The 15,295-nt window shown below is 43.8% G+C and overlaps 2 long non-coding RNA genes across 3 annotated transcripts; both read right to left on the bottom strand.

The window, feature by feature from the left end:
• Positions 1-2,890: 2,890 nt before the first annotated feature.
• On the bottom strand, positions 2,891-5,932 carry LOC141728661 (uncharacterized). Of its 2 annotated transcripts, none has more exons than XR_012579803.1 (3): positions 5,240-5,932; positions 3,574-3,638; positions 2,891-2,955 (listed from the first exon to the last, which is right to left on the bottom strand). It is a non-coding gene; the product is annotated as an uncharacterized LOC141728661 (long non-coding RNA). The 2 variants fall into 2 exon arrangements; XR_012579802.1 differs by lacking the exon at positions 5,240-5,932 and adding an exon at positions 4,163-5,211.
• Positions 5,933-8,482: 2,550 nt separating this feature from the next.
• On the bottom strand, positions 8,483-14,334 carry LOC141728378 (uncharacterized). The gene is made up of 3 exons (XR_012579301.1): positions 11,324-14,334; positions 9,891-10,097; positions 8,483-8,756 (listed from the first exon to the last, which is right to left on the bottom strand). It is a non-coding gene; the product is annotated as an uncharacterized LOC141728378 (long non-coding RNA).
• Positions 14,335-15,295: the final 961 nt, after the last annotated feature.

Consider the following 15,295-nt stretch of genomic DNA (forward strand, 5'->3'; position numbering starts at 1 on the left):
GCAAAAAGTAGCACACATGAGCTCCTCACACTCCCGGCAGTGCACTGAGCTCCTCACACTCCAGCGCAGCGTGCACTGAGTCTGCAACAAATTCTGCTCAGTGAGGGTCTGCAAACAAAGGTTCAACTGATGAACTGAACTGATTTTATAGGGATGTTTTCTAAGCACAGAAGCACAAAAAAGAACAAGCAGTAATAATTCTTAAATAAATCTGCAAGTTTTATTTAGCATATATGCGAGTGATTTCCAACCTGTGGCTTCTCACTTTGATTGGTCTGTAGGTTCAGGAAGATGACAATGCACACTCTGCCTTCCCTGAGCCCCCACGGCAGCTGAGCGCTGCTCCGTGTGCTCAGATCGTCAGGAGCTGGATTACACGTACCCGGACGGACTGCAACTGCTCTGCTGCAGATTCAGGAGACGACGGCAGAGAGGGGCTGGCCGAGGCGTCGTCCGAATTCCATTTCTGTGTGACGAGAAGCGGTTTGTTCCCAACAGCTGCAACATCCCCGGCTCGCTTCCATGGTGAGTACCGATGGCGCACAAATGGCAGCCCGAGGAAATCGTGTTCTGGGCTCCAAGTGGCTGGGACAGGGTCTGATTTTTTGTTTTGTATCTGTATGACGATTAGTACGACAGGGCTCTGAGGGATGACATGGCAACACAGAATTAAAAACTCCTCGATAGGATTACATTGACTTCTAGGAAAAGACAAAAGCCTATCACCCTTCTGAAATCTACTTTTAATCCAAAGCACGGGGATTGTCACTATACTGCACCTTCCAGCTTTTCAAAGCAGCTTACTTCTGAAGACCAGGAAACATTGATTTCTACAGAAACAATGGGCAACCCCCAGGTTAATTTAAGCACTACTCTTTAATAGGGGATCTGCCAGCATGCCAGTCCAGCTTCAAGTGCACTTTATTTCAGTCTCACATCCCCACAAAATTCTTCTCACATCTTCCAACCCTGAAATCTTCTTTTTCCCCTAAGGCTTCTCATCATTAGCAATTTCCAAGTAACATGGTATTTTTACAACATTCAAAAATGTCATGCTGGACTGTGCTAGAGAGTAATCTGCAAATATAAGCTTAGCAAAGATTGAATTGACTTGTCCAGAGAAAAAACCTACAAGTGAACACCCACACCTGCCTACAAAGAGCTGACAAGCCCCTGGCAGCTACCAGCATCAAAGCACAGTGGATGTTTCTAATAGAGGGTAAGGATAACAATACCACCTTTTGTTCTCTCCAGCTTGTTTTCCCTGCAGTCATATTTTGCTTCTTAGGATTGTTTTAGTCTCTGTATCTTTTTGGACAGCACCGAGCCTGACGACAAGGACACGAGAGTCTTTCCCTGCCGTAGGGAGAGAACCAGGAAAACAGTTAAAAAAAGAACAGGGTAGTTTGAAATTCATACTTCCAGTGAGAAGCAGCGCCTAACAAACAGAACAAAAGCAAACAAAGCACGATAGCTCCCTGGGGACAGAAGACTTATAAACCCTCCAGGATTTACGACCAACCCCTTCAGGACAGCAGCCAAGTGTCCCATGAGGTGGTGCTGCACCAAAGAACGATCTGACAGGTTCCAAAGAGTCAAATGCACAATATTTTGCAAAGCCGTAAAATCTTGCAAAATAACAAAAATACGATAGATATAAACTACAGGGCAAGAGTACAAGTGTTCGCTTTAAGAGCTGGAACCATCCAGGTGAGCACCTGATAACTGGATCCTCACCAGAGTTTGAACCCTTCGGTACACAGAAGGGTTTTCCCCAGAAATTTCACAGACTGAGTTTTGATAGAAGCACACTTGCCAGATCCTCAGAAGCATCACCCATTCTCCAGGTGTCTGGAGAGAACTGCAAATGGCTCTCACGTAGTTTGAGCTGGTTCTCCAAGGTCTCAGGGTGAGTTTCACCAGATGCAACCAAATCGGGCGACTCCCAGTGGGACAGAAGGAACCCAAAGTTTGGGTAAGCAGAGCTGCAGCAAATACTGAGGAAACAAACATAACAGCGTAAAAAAATAATAAACCATCCATTTTTTTTCTCTTGCTTTTGTTTTTTTCTTATTCAGATCAGCATAGCAACTAAAGAGAAGGTGAAAAACTCACCATTACTGAACATTTCATCATCTGTAAGCCGAGCATCCTTAGCACAGAGGACTCCAAAGTTAAAATTCACCGATCCCTGGGAAATAAAACCAAATATTGTATGATAAACAGTCAAACAGCAGACATAAAAATTTGTTTCCTCTAAGGACTTTCAGGTATGTATCTATCTTTGCATACATCCTACACATTAGAACATACACTTTATACCATCACCTGATACATAATATTTTACCTTTAAATTCTGATAGTATAGCATGAATTTTTAACTTAAATTGGTGATCTATTATTATTAAGTTGGTACTGAAAGTTATTTCTGCTGTCACGTTCAAAAAAACATTTTTTTTTTTTTACTGTAATGAGGAATCGATTTCAAAGTCATCACAAGCCCATCAAAATACAAAGCTGTATTCACTGGACGGGTCTGTGAGCTAGAAGTAGTTAGGCTTGTACTTCCCTCTTGTTCTTCCAGAACCGATAAATCCTGTCAACAAAACCAGGATCTTTAGCCCACTGCTGTGAAAGATTCTACAAGGATGATGGTTGGATTTGTGTTTACAAGTTTTGATTTGAAATGGCCAGTTCAATGGATAAAGACAGTTTCAGTAGTATTACGTTACTATTATTATTATTATTTCTATTATTATTTTTACTATTACTACTACTATTATTATCACCTGCTACTGGAAGAAACAAACCAGTCGTACCTATACTTAATTACTTTTATTTCCAGAAAATAATAAAGAAAAAGAACCAAACCAAAAAAAGTCACTTCCTACCTTTTATATCAAGGGATGAAAAACTTCTCTTGGGCTCTTCTCCAATTTATCAAGACTCATAGCACTGAAAGGCAAACAAAACAGTGCTTTATAGAAGGGCAAGTGCACATTTCAAGGCTGAACCACCAACCGATTGCAGTGACAGCAGTTACAACATGAATCGTTCTGAGAGCCTCTGTTAAATGCAATGTTCTGTGGAACTGCCATTTCTTTCCCAAAATACTAACTTCCAACACTTCCTAAACGTATTTTGTATTTTAAAACAACAGAAGTTAGTGAGACACTGTGTGGAGGTCAGGTTTAAATTTATTTCCTTCTAAAGCACAGAGCTCTGTTCCATCACCCTTCACTTCGGCTCTGCACTGAATCACGGTGAGCATTTGAGGAGTGCTCAATAACCAATTCTATTTCTCTCTTTTTCTAGTTCTCTCTATTCCTAAATAACTAAAGACAAGTCCAATGAAAAATGACAAGTTCAGCATCAAAGTCACACTTTTTCCCTTTGTCTGGTCAAGAACAGGCTCTAAATCCACTTAGTGCTGCCTGCAACGATTAAGACGTGCAAAACCATTTTTACATGTTTTATAGGTTTATCATAAAAGCCACGGAACGCAAGCTCTGAATTACAGGAAAAGGTACACAGTCAAATATCTAAAGGGATCACTTATTTGTAAATGCATACCTTGACAGAGATCGCACTGAGAACGTTTCTGTGGGACTCTAAGGGAGACATATTTTCTGAGTACCCTGTAAACAAGAAAAGCTAGGATATATTACAGGACATACCCACTTTTTCTATAGGCAAATAGGATTTTTAATAAAAACAACTCAGTTGAAAAAGAAAGAAGAAAACCAAGGTCATTTTACTCAGCTATATTTACTCCCGATTTAGGGAAAAAAAAAAGTCACGGGTGCTGCAAAGAAAAAAAAAGTGAACCATAAACGCCTACAGTACAATTTTAAAACAAGTGCTTGGATAAAAGAATCTCATGGAACGTGAAGTAGAAAAAAAGTGAAACCACTATCAGACCTGCCTATTTTCTCACCTTTGTACAAGAAAATCCTAAAAGCACTATAAAGTCACTGCCTAAAACCGGTCATGGGATGTAACCAAGAACAATTTAGGCATTTGCTAATCTAGACAGAAAGCTTTTCTGGATGCTAGTGTCAAATCACAAGTTTTGTCTTTCAGAAGCCCGACAATGCTGGAAAGCACTTTCCCTGGGGCTGGGGAGGGCAGGGGCAGAAGGGGATGAGTTTGCAGATCGCACCTGTGCCATCGGAAGGATACAGCCCGCCTGCTCCCTGCGCTGGGCATTCTCCCGGCCATCTCTGGCTTTACCGCTCAGCGCCGCTCCATCCGTTTGCATGGCAGAAAGAGCCTCGAGCACTAGCGCAGGCAGCAGCCCAGTCATTCCGGCGATATCGCAGCGCCCTCTGCTCGCAACGCCCAACACGCGGCGGAGCCGCCTCCGCCCGCAGCACCGGCAGCAGCCCGAGGGAGACGGCTGCAGCTCGGGGGCTGCTGCGCCTCCGCCAGCCTGAGGGCAGCCGCCCCACCGGGACCGCGGGAGCGCCCGGCGCCGCTCGCCCGGGGCGGCTCCTGCAGCTCCCGGCCCGCGGCAGCAAAGCACCGCCTCGCCCTCCGCCATCGCTACCGCTGAGTAAGGCCGAAGAACCGGGCCGACGCTCCTTCCGCGCTGCTCAGCTCCGTGCGGGCGGCCAGACGGAGGCTTCGCCCCTCCGGCGTCGCAGCCGCAGCGCCGTCCCGCGCGAGACTGGGCCCGGGAGCTGCCCGCGCACAGCCCCGCGCGGCCGCCTGGCACGCCAGCCACTCCGGTGCCGCGCCAGCCGTTGCGTCACACGCCTCGCCGGCAGCACGGCCTGCCGGGAGTTGTAGTCTCGGGCTGACAGCCACTGCTCCGTCCTCCGCCACCGGGAGCTGCAGTCCCTCCCGGGCATCAAACGGGTCCTTCGCCCCTGGGCGGGGAAGGACCTGAGGCAGCAACGCTCCTCCCGAATGCCCTCTTTTTCGCTCCAACTCTTTTTTCTTTTTTCACTCTGCTTTTCACCCCTTCCCTTCCCTTCCCTCTGGTGCTCCTGATTCCTTTCCTTTCCTTCCCTTTTCCTTTCCTTTTCTTCTGTTTCTGATCTTGGTTTTCCTTTCTAGCTTAAGAATAAAAAAGCAGCAGTAGAAACTTTCAGGCTACCTGGGAGTAAAAAAAACCTGCAAAACGAAAATGATGTAAAGAAAACTATTTATTCCCTGGGAGCCTGAAATTTTCTACTGCTGCACATGACATAGAGCTTTTATTTCTTCTTATAGATAGTTGATATTTTATACTTACTTTATACAGCGCCCCCTGCCGTGTGCCCCGGAGACCTGCAGGGAGAGCGCTGCGGCGTCCTTCGGTTCTGTTTCAAGAAACTCGGCTCAATTCGGCTTGCTTCGGCTCTTGGTCTAAACTCGTTTCAGTTCGGCTCTACGGCCGAACTCGGCACGGTTGGACGAAACTCGGTCACATTCGGCGCATTGTCTAAATGCGGCCAGTGTCGGCTACCCTCGGCTATCGATTCCAGTCGGCTATCCTCGGCTCTTGGTGTAAACTCGGCTGTTTTCGGCTACACTCGGCTCTTCGGCTCAAGTCGGCTCTCTTCGGCCACACTCGGCTCTTCGGCTCAAGTCGACTCTGTTCGGCTCAAGTCGGCTCTTTTCGGCAACACTCGCCTCTACCGAACAATTCGGCCCCGCGCGAAATATACCTATTTTTACATTGGAAGTATACATTTCTCTTAGGATTTTTACTTCTCTAACACTTGCAGGATTCAAAATAAAATCCCTGCGTCCACCCATACATGCCAAATACAAACCCCTTTCATTTCAACTGTATTTCATTTTTTTTTTTAAATAGTATTTTTCAAATTTAGATCCACATTTATATTTAAATTCTATACTGATGTGTGTTCGATTTTGCATTTCTATTTTCCCATTTATTTATAAATTTATATTCTCTGTTACAACTCTTCCTATTACTTCTATTTTTTTTTCGTATTTTTATTCAGATCTTTATATATTTATTATATCTTTCTGTGTGAGGATTTTTACTTCTGTAGCACTTCCATTATTTAAAATAAAACCCCTGCCTCCACCCACGTTAAAGCCAAAAAGAAAACCCTTTCTTCTCAACTGTATTTCAATATTTTTTAAAATTCTATTTTTCAGGTCCATATTCACATTTACATTTAAAATGTATACTTACGTATGCTGTTATTTGTATTCTCCATTACATCTCTTCCTATTATCTCTATTTACTTATATTTTGTGTTTATATCTATATTTATATCTTGATTGTATATCTCAATATTGAGAAATATAGACCAATAATATCTACATTCAAATCATTTAAAATAAAAACCCTGCCTCTAACCCAATAGGAATAAAAAAAAACCCCAACCCTTTCTTTCAAACAATATTTAAATAGGTTTTATCCTTATGTCTGATTTTTATATTCCTATTTGCATTTATAATGTACATTAATGTATATTGCTTACTTATACATTTATCTTTATCAATCTCAATTTGTACATAAATTTATATTCTATATTACATCTGATGCGAGCAGTTATATATTTTTATACATATTTTTATACATTGACTATATATTTCTGCGTCAAGATTTTTACTTCTGTAACACTTATTTAAAATAAAACCCCTGCCTCTACTTAAATAAAAGCCAAAAAATTCCCTTTCTTTTAAACTATACTTACCTATTTTTATATTTATATTCCCATTTATAATTTATATTGCCGTATCATGTTATTTATATTCTATACTACAACTCTTCATATTACTTACCTATATTTACAGTTCAATTTGTAGTCATAGTTTAGCAATCTCCCTTTATATATTTATTATCTATTTCTATCTTAAGATTCACATTTCTATAACACTTCTATTATTTAAAATAAAACTCCTGCCTCTAACCAAATCAAAACCAAGGACACTTCTTTATTTCAACCACATTTAAAATTTAACAAGTAACTTTATCTTTCAAAATTATAATCATATTTAGATTGATAATTTTTATTCATTATATTCATAGATATTATATATATCTTAGGGAGAATGCCCTCTAATATAAGCATAGATAGAAAATTTCTGTATTGTATATTTCTTTTACTTGGATTTATTTAATATCAATATTTATAGATATTTGTATTTCCCTATATATTTGTATCTGAATTTTTATTTTTTTCTATTTATATGATTTATTAATAAAAACAGGTCTACAACCTAATAAAACCCCCAATTTAACTATATTTAACTATTTTTATATTTACAATCTATATTTATATATCTTTGTGCATATATATAATAGACTATCATTTATCTATGTGATAATATCTTACAATTCCATACCATGAATTATAGTTTTATATATGTATCTGTTCTCTATATTTATGTTTACCACTCTAATGTTATATTTCTTTTTAAATGTATATTTATTTCTATTTCCATCTCTATATTAAACCATATGAATTCATTAACCCGTCACTTCAGAGCCACAACAATACCGTACCTTTGTCAGCACCGGCACGCAGCACACGCTCATCCCATCGCAGCACATCAAAACAAAACCTATTTTTATTACTAACGGAACAAACATCCCACAACACTGAACCCTCATAAACACTCAAATAAACCTAACCCAAAATAAATTTTAAATCCCACTTCAACTAGCCCAAAACCTGCGCACATGCTCATCATAAACGTCCTCCTAAACCAATATCTCAAAAACCCCAAAAACCTCAAATACACCTTGAAAATGACACAACTGCTAAGAAAAACAAACACCCACTAAAAATTAAATCAAACCAACTCACTAGACTCAAAACTAAACAGTACTAAAAGAAGCCCCCAAAGCTCTACCTTTATGCTAATGCACAAATAAAAACCAATAATCTATAAAACTTAATTTAAAATTAAAAGAAAACTAATTCAAAGCATAAAAATAAAAAATCTAAACTGTTAAAATACTAAAAAATATCTCTACCCAAATTAAAAAACATATTGCCTACAAAAACCCACCACGTGAATACCCCTGTCACCAAAAATAAAACTAAAAAAACCTATCGAACCAGAAAGAAAACGGAACTTAGGAAAACCAAAACCATAACGTTCAAGTACTCACACCACATCCCTTACCGGACAGCAACTATAAACAACATCAAACCATACAATCAATTCTAAAAACCACCTTAAAACCACTACGTTGAAAAACCTGTCAAAAATTAAACACTGCATTTAACCAAAGCCATCGAATAAATTCACACCCACAAACTCCGGCAGCCCAGCTGGCCCAACCAAAGCTGTATGTTTATGCATACAGTAAACAAAGCCAAAACCCCAGTAATACCTATCACAAGTCTATGAAAGAAACCTATTGAAATCAATCCTGTCTCAAATACAAACCAACCCATCCAGAAAGTTAGTTCACTCAAAAAACAACTTACACTGAGTTAATCATACCAAGAAATTAAACAACACACCATATACCACCAATGAATATAATAGTCAGGTAAAGAAAAACTACTTTTTTTTTTCTTTTTTTTATTTAAACTAACTTCTTTTATTAGCTAGAACAAAAGATTTTGCCAGGCCTGTAACAACAACAACAACTTCTTTTTCTTCTTCACCTTCTGAAATGTCCCTTCTCACTCCCAAATTCCTTTCAACTCCTGAGTTTACATCCAAGCAAAAAGCAAAATTCGTGCGCTCGCGCGTTCGATGCTCCTGTCAGATTCTCTGCTTCCCTCCACATCTTCTTACGCTTTCAGCCTTCACGCCGTCCTGCCGTGATGAGTCTGACAGAAGAATTGGCACATGTTAACAGAGCATTTCCCTCCCTCCCTCCCTCCCTCCGGTTTCCTCAGCACATTCCAATCCATCCCAAGCCTGCAACGATGCACGCTCACCGCAAGGCTCACAGCAAGCATGCAGCAGCTCAGGCTTACTGGGCTCCAGGGCTCTGTGCCTTAGACAGCCGAGGAAACTTCTGATGAGCCTCCGTTCCAATAAACTGGGATGCAAACTCACCTCCATCTCAGAGCCTCAGTGACCTCGGCCAGCCCCTTCCTCACTTCCCTGGGTCACAATCACTTCCAGGCAGAAGGATGCCAAGCAGGCTTTTGTCTTTTCTCTTAAGTGCCAACAGGTAAAATACGTAGGCTTTGACATAACTGATTACCCTCTCTTTGCACTCTCCCAAGGACAGTTTTAAAGAAAAGATAGAAGAAGATTGCTGCTAAATCCATATGGGATAAGGAGGAAAGCAGCAAGGATCCCAGGCCAGCAGCGTGCCCAGGCAGCGTCACGTCCCTGCCACCCTGTGACAAGGCACACAGCTGCAAAGCCCCAAAGCCTGCAGGCCCTGGAGCTGCCACACGGATGGACCCGGTTCCCTTCCCGGGTGCCCAGAGGGAAACCTGAGGGCAGGTGTCCACCCCGAGGCTGCACCCAGAGCCCCGGGCAGGGATGGAGTCGCTGACTGCCCTCTGGGGACGAGACCCTCCCTGCAGGCGACACTGCCTTGTCCTCTCCCTCCCCGTGGGACAGGGACCTCCAGGCTCTATCACCAGCCTCCTTCCGTCAGCATCCAGGTGCTGTGTTAGAGCCACAGGGGTCGAGGCTTTCCAGAACCATAGCGTCCTTTAGGCTGCAAAAGCCTTCTAAGGTCATCGAGCCCGGCTGCTGGGTCATCGAGCCCCAGCACTGCCAAGCCCCCACCCCAATCAGGTCCCGAAACACCACATCTTGCCATGCTTTAAATGTCTCCAGCAATGGGGACTGCCCTGGGCAGCCTGCTCCTATGCCTGACCACCCTTTCAGTGAACAAATTGGTCCTCAAAGCCAATCTAAGCCTTCCCTGCTGCAACTTGAGGCCATTTCCTTTTGTCACCTCACTTCTTACTGGGGAGATCTCGGTACTTAAACCTTACCTGCTCCTTCCCTAGCAGGTCTCTGGCTTGGCTCGATGAGAGGAGAAACACTCCCACCACAGGAATGGCAGCTCAGCAGCTCCCACACCAAGGCAGGCTGCAGGCAGGGAGCAGCTGTCCTCACCACAGCTCGCGCGTCAGCTCTCAGAGATTGGCTCTGCTCTTCCTCCCGGGCAGATCTCTGCTCAGTGCTTCAGAACTGGCTGTCTGGAGGAAGGGGAAAAAACAGGTTAGCCAAGAATTTTATCCCGACTTATCTGATGTCTTTGCCCGCTTTGCCTCCTCCTGACTTCCTCCTGCTAAGAAAACAGCTGCCTTTGGACTTCTAGGAGGAACTTTCACGTAATGCTTATAGAAAAGGAACTACAGAAAAGTGCCTCCTTTTTAAAGACTCAGCCAAGCAGACAGATAACTGCAGCTTCTCCATCCCCACTGCCTGCAGAGCTGGCAGGCACCAGGCCAGCTCTGCTCCTGCTTCAAGCTGTCCCCAGCTCTGCCAGAAGAACTGAAGGCTGCTCTGGCGTTCCATTGCTCCGCTTCTCCCAAAAAGGATCCGTCAGCGCCGATACCCCTCCACGGGAAGGGCTCTTCTGTCTCACACGCTCGGTGACACGAGGCTACGCGAAGCTGCAGCAGCCTCTGCTCCACGTGGGAAGGGCTTTCTTCCTCCTCTGGCACCTGGCTGGCACAGCTTGCTCACAGATGCTGGGGCTGCCCCATCCCTGGAAGTGTTCCAGGCCCATTGGTGCTCTGGCATCGGGCTCAGAGCAACCTGCTCTATGGAACCACGTCCCTGCCCACGGCAGCAGGCTTGGAATGAGGTGATCTTTAGAGCCCCTTCCAACCTGAATTATTCCATGATTCTATCAACTCAAAACACTAGGGGAATACATCTGTAAAGGTCACTAAATACATGAAAGAATCTCCCCATCAGCAAATTTTTGAATGAATAGTATATCTACAAACAGGGAGAAATATTCTTGCTACCTGCTCTTGCTACCTTTCAGGCCTAATTTTAGCTATCACTTCAAGTTTTAAAATATTTTCTTTTGAAATTATAGGCAGTGTTCAAATTTTAGCATTTTTACACTATTGCAGAACCAAAAATTGCTGACAATCAGGCCGTGTCATTCTTTATGGAGCAGAGCCATCATGACAGAATTTCTGGGACAGAAATTTTACACGATGTCACTCCACAGAGAGCACCAAATTCCATATCAGGTGGCACTTCTGCTCCTCCACATCAGAAATCTAAACTAGGACAAGTGAAGTTTTGACTTGGCACTGTCAAAACAGACCGACTTGGCACTGGTGCCACCTTGGGTCTGGGAACCACCCTGCATACCAAAGAATTTCAGGAGCCAGCCGGCCACCCCCAGCCACAGCCCCCCCCCCACAAACCACGGCCCTTTTCCCTGGCAAACAAAACTCACCTGCCCCGCTTCTGGATGGCACACTGCAGGAGCCACGAGGCGCTATCACGTCAGCCCGACTTGGCACTGGGGCCAGCTTGGGTCTGGGAACCATCCTGCCTATCGTGGAATTTCAGGAGCCACCAGGCCACTCCCGGCTACTGGCTAACCTCGGTCTCACGCGGCTCTTTGTCCTAACGCGGCTAATGTCAGCTACACTTGGCTATCCTGGTCTCTTAAGCTAAACGCGGTTATTTTCGGCCACACTCGGCTCTTCGGAACAGTTCAGCCCGGCTCGGCTCGCTGAGGGCGGGAGAGCGGGCATGAGAGGACCCCGGCGCAGACAGGCCAGGTTAACCCAGATGCCTGTCACAAACCCGCAGAAATACGCCCGCCCGCGGCGACGCTGAGCCCACAGCATGTATCGGATACGCTTCAAACGCCACAGAAAAATCCGTCGGGGCCGCCATGACGTCGGTATTCCATGCAGGCAGTTCACTTACACCCACCGGGGTCCTCCACTTCCCCGCCATCTCGAGAAGGTCAACGAAAAGTCCGAGACACCCGCGACACGCCACTCCCAGCATGGCGGCCTCTCGGCTGCCTGCCGGCGCACGGCTGCAGTACCGCGCTCTGCCCACAAGGAGGCAGCACTGCCGCCCGCCCCAGACGGGGGCGCAGCGCGCCTCGGGGCTGCGGGCAGCGACCGCGGCAAAAAAGAACAGGGGCGACCCCAGACAAAAACTGCTCTGAAATAAATGCCAAAAACCTGCCTCTTATCCGACGTGACCAAAACAAGCTCCGTTCTTTTAAATGATATTTAAATAAAGTTGATATTTCTATTTTTCGTATTTATATTCAAGTGCATATTTATAGTGGACATGGATGCAGTATGTAATTTGTACAGTATATTATGTCTATTCCTTATACTGTATTACGTCTATTCCTACTAATAATATTTATTTATCTTTTGTGTTTTTATAAATATTTTTATGTATTGATTCTATATTTATATTTTTGAAATTCTATTTCTAGAACACGTTTATTATTTAAAATTAAAATCCCTTTCTAACTCAATAAATACAAAAAACCCTTCTTTTAAACTATATTGAAATATTTTTATATTTATAGTTTGTATGACTATATTCAAATTTATATTTATAGTTTATATTGATGCATTATATTCATAACTACATATAATATGCATCTTAGTCAAAAATATACGGGAATTATTTTTTAAATTATGTACCATATATGCTGCTACCCCTTATTTTTTCTTATATTTCTAATTTTTATATAAATCTTTAATGCGCTTATGATGTATTTCTATACTTAGATTTCTACCTTTATATTATTTGTATTTGTAATTTTTACACTAAAAGCCCTGCTTTGGCAAAGAAAAAACAAAACCATCCATTATTTTAAACTACCTTAATTTTTTTTATATTTATATTTATCATAATATACAACAAATGATAGATATACCACATCCGTGTACTATATTTATATCTACTTTATATCCATCTCCTAAAATATATTTTAATAAGATATATACAGTATTACTTGCATTATATATTGTATCAATTTATGTTATTGTATATTTACAATTTATTACTAATTTTTTATATATCTGCATATAGTTGAAAAACATTTCTATATTTGTATTTTTGTTTGGGTTGTATTTCCATTTATATTCTCTATTCATATATCTGTATACATACACAATACTCTATTAAAAAATAGAATAGCTAATTGTAACATATAATGACTTATGTTCCATGTTAAATTTTAAAAATTGACCGAATATATAAAAATAACGTTGGCTCATTCCCATTTCTACACATCTATTTCTTTTGTTTCAATATAGTGAGAGTTATAATTGTATATTTAAAATCCAATTCCTAAATGAAATGACAGAACAACCAGCATCAAATTCCCACCAATATCTTCCAAAAACATCGAGACACCTCCAACAGCCAAACAAGTGTCAGAGAAAAAACAAAGAACACTCTTGTCAATAACAATTCTCATCACGACCGAAAAATGGAACCAAAAGAAAAGAAAACCCTACAGAAACACACACAGCAAATTACAAAAGGTACTAAAAAAAAAGTCAAACCAATCTTCTAAACTCCAGACAGTGCCACTCACCCTGAACGTTACTAAAAAAAAAAAAAAACCGGACAAAATTCTACCTCTACACTAACTCAAAGAATAAACAATCCTCTGTAAAAATAACTTTAAAAACTGAACTAATTAACAAAATGGAAAACATCTCAACCGCTAAAAACTAAGAAATTAACTACCCTAGTAAAAAAATACTTTAAAAACCCACCATATAAATACCCATGTTCCCAAAAAAAACCCTGATAAACCATACTCAAATACATTAAAAGACAAAAACAACAACAAAAAAGAAAATGAAGAAACCAACAACAAGAATAATCCCAAAAACCAAATGAACTTAAATCTGCAACAAAAATATTATTCCCAACGGAATAAACCCATAGTGCCTCAAGCTATCAAAATAAAAATAACGCCTAGAAACGAACACAAAGACTAAAGACAAACGTAACCATAAACAATGTCTCCCAAATTACCCGCAACCATAAAACATACACTACAATCAAACCAACCAAATAAATAAAAGCCCTGGAAGACGATAAACACACATGCAATTCGCGAGATTAAAAACCCGCTGCTATGAACGACACGACGCTACCTCAAAAGCCCACCGAAACAAACACTACCCGCTCACGCCAATAAAAGCCACCTCAACAGAATTAAAATCCGAACCGCTGCTTCGCGCTACGACCCGTAAAAACCATTGCGCGCCTTTCTAAACATAATACCCCGGCAAAAAAACCATATCCGACTACGAAACCCAATCCGAAACGAACCTTTATCATCCCCACCGGCACCGAGAACCGCAGCACTCAGGAAGAACCGTAGCCCTTAGCGTACCCCCGCTGCAAACCGAGCACAGCGATGCAATCAATGCCGAAAAAGCGCCTCCGAACCGCGGCACCGCCCCAGCACTGCGAGCAGCCGAAGCCCGCGCTCGCTGCCGGCCCCGGACGGAGCGCGGCTCCCGCCAGGAGACCGGCTCCTCCGGCGGCTCCTCCGGCACGCGGGGCCGGCGCCGGCCCGGAGAGCCGCGCCCGCTGCCCCTGCCCGGCGGGGCCGGCACCGGGCCCGGGGGTGGCGGCGGCGCCCGAGCCCCGCGCCCGGAGCGGACGGAGCGGCCGGCACCGCCCGGGCCGCCGCAGCAGCGCCCGCGCCGCCTCTGCCGCCCTTGGCCGGCCCGGCGCGGCTCCCTCGGCTCGCACCGGCGCGGCTCCGCCACCGCCGCCCTTGGCCGGCCCGGCCGCGCCAAATCCCCCGTGCGCCCCGGCAGCTGCCCGGGCCGTGCCAGCGCCGCTCCCGAGCGGCAACGTTCCGGCCCGGGCCGCGGCCACCACAAGCGCCCTCCCATGCAGCGGCACGGCCCCCTTGCAGCCCTGCAAACGCTGCCACAGCTGCAGCTTCCCGCAACCGAACCCCGAAACTGACGCCGCAGGCGGGGCTCGCCTCCCTTCAACAAGGGCAAAGAAGTGTCCTCTCCCCTTCACGTTCGTCCCCTACGAGAGCACAAAAGAAGGGGCGCTCCTCAAATGAAAGCCTTCGACTGATGGCAAAGGGCCATTTCCACCTCCATTCAAAGCCTTGAAAAGGAGGGACACCACGGCTGCCCCCTCCATTTCAACCCTAGGGTGATGAAAATGGGGTGGCTGCCTTCAAACCAAACCCATAACACCACAAGAATACTTTTCCCATTCCCCTTCAAATAGAACGCAGGGATTCCCTGTCACCCCCGGGATACCCCCAACAGCCTGGAAAAGGCAGCTTTTCCTGCAATCAACGCCCTTAAAACCACAAGTGAAGAGGGATCCCCTCAGTTCAAACGCAGACAATAAAAGAAGAGGAGCTGCTTCCTCCTCCTTAATCCCTTTC

This window comes from Zonotrichia albicollis, chromosome 3 (genome assembly GCF_047830755.1).
Source record: "Zonotrichia albicollis isolate bZonAlb1 chromosome 3, bZonAlb1.hap1, whole genome shotgun sequence".
NCBI classification, from domain to species: Eukaryota; Metazoa; Chordata; class Aves; order Passeriformes; family Passerellidae; genus Zonotrichia; species Zonotrichia albicollis.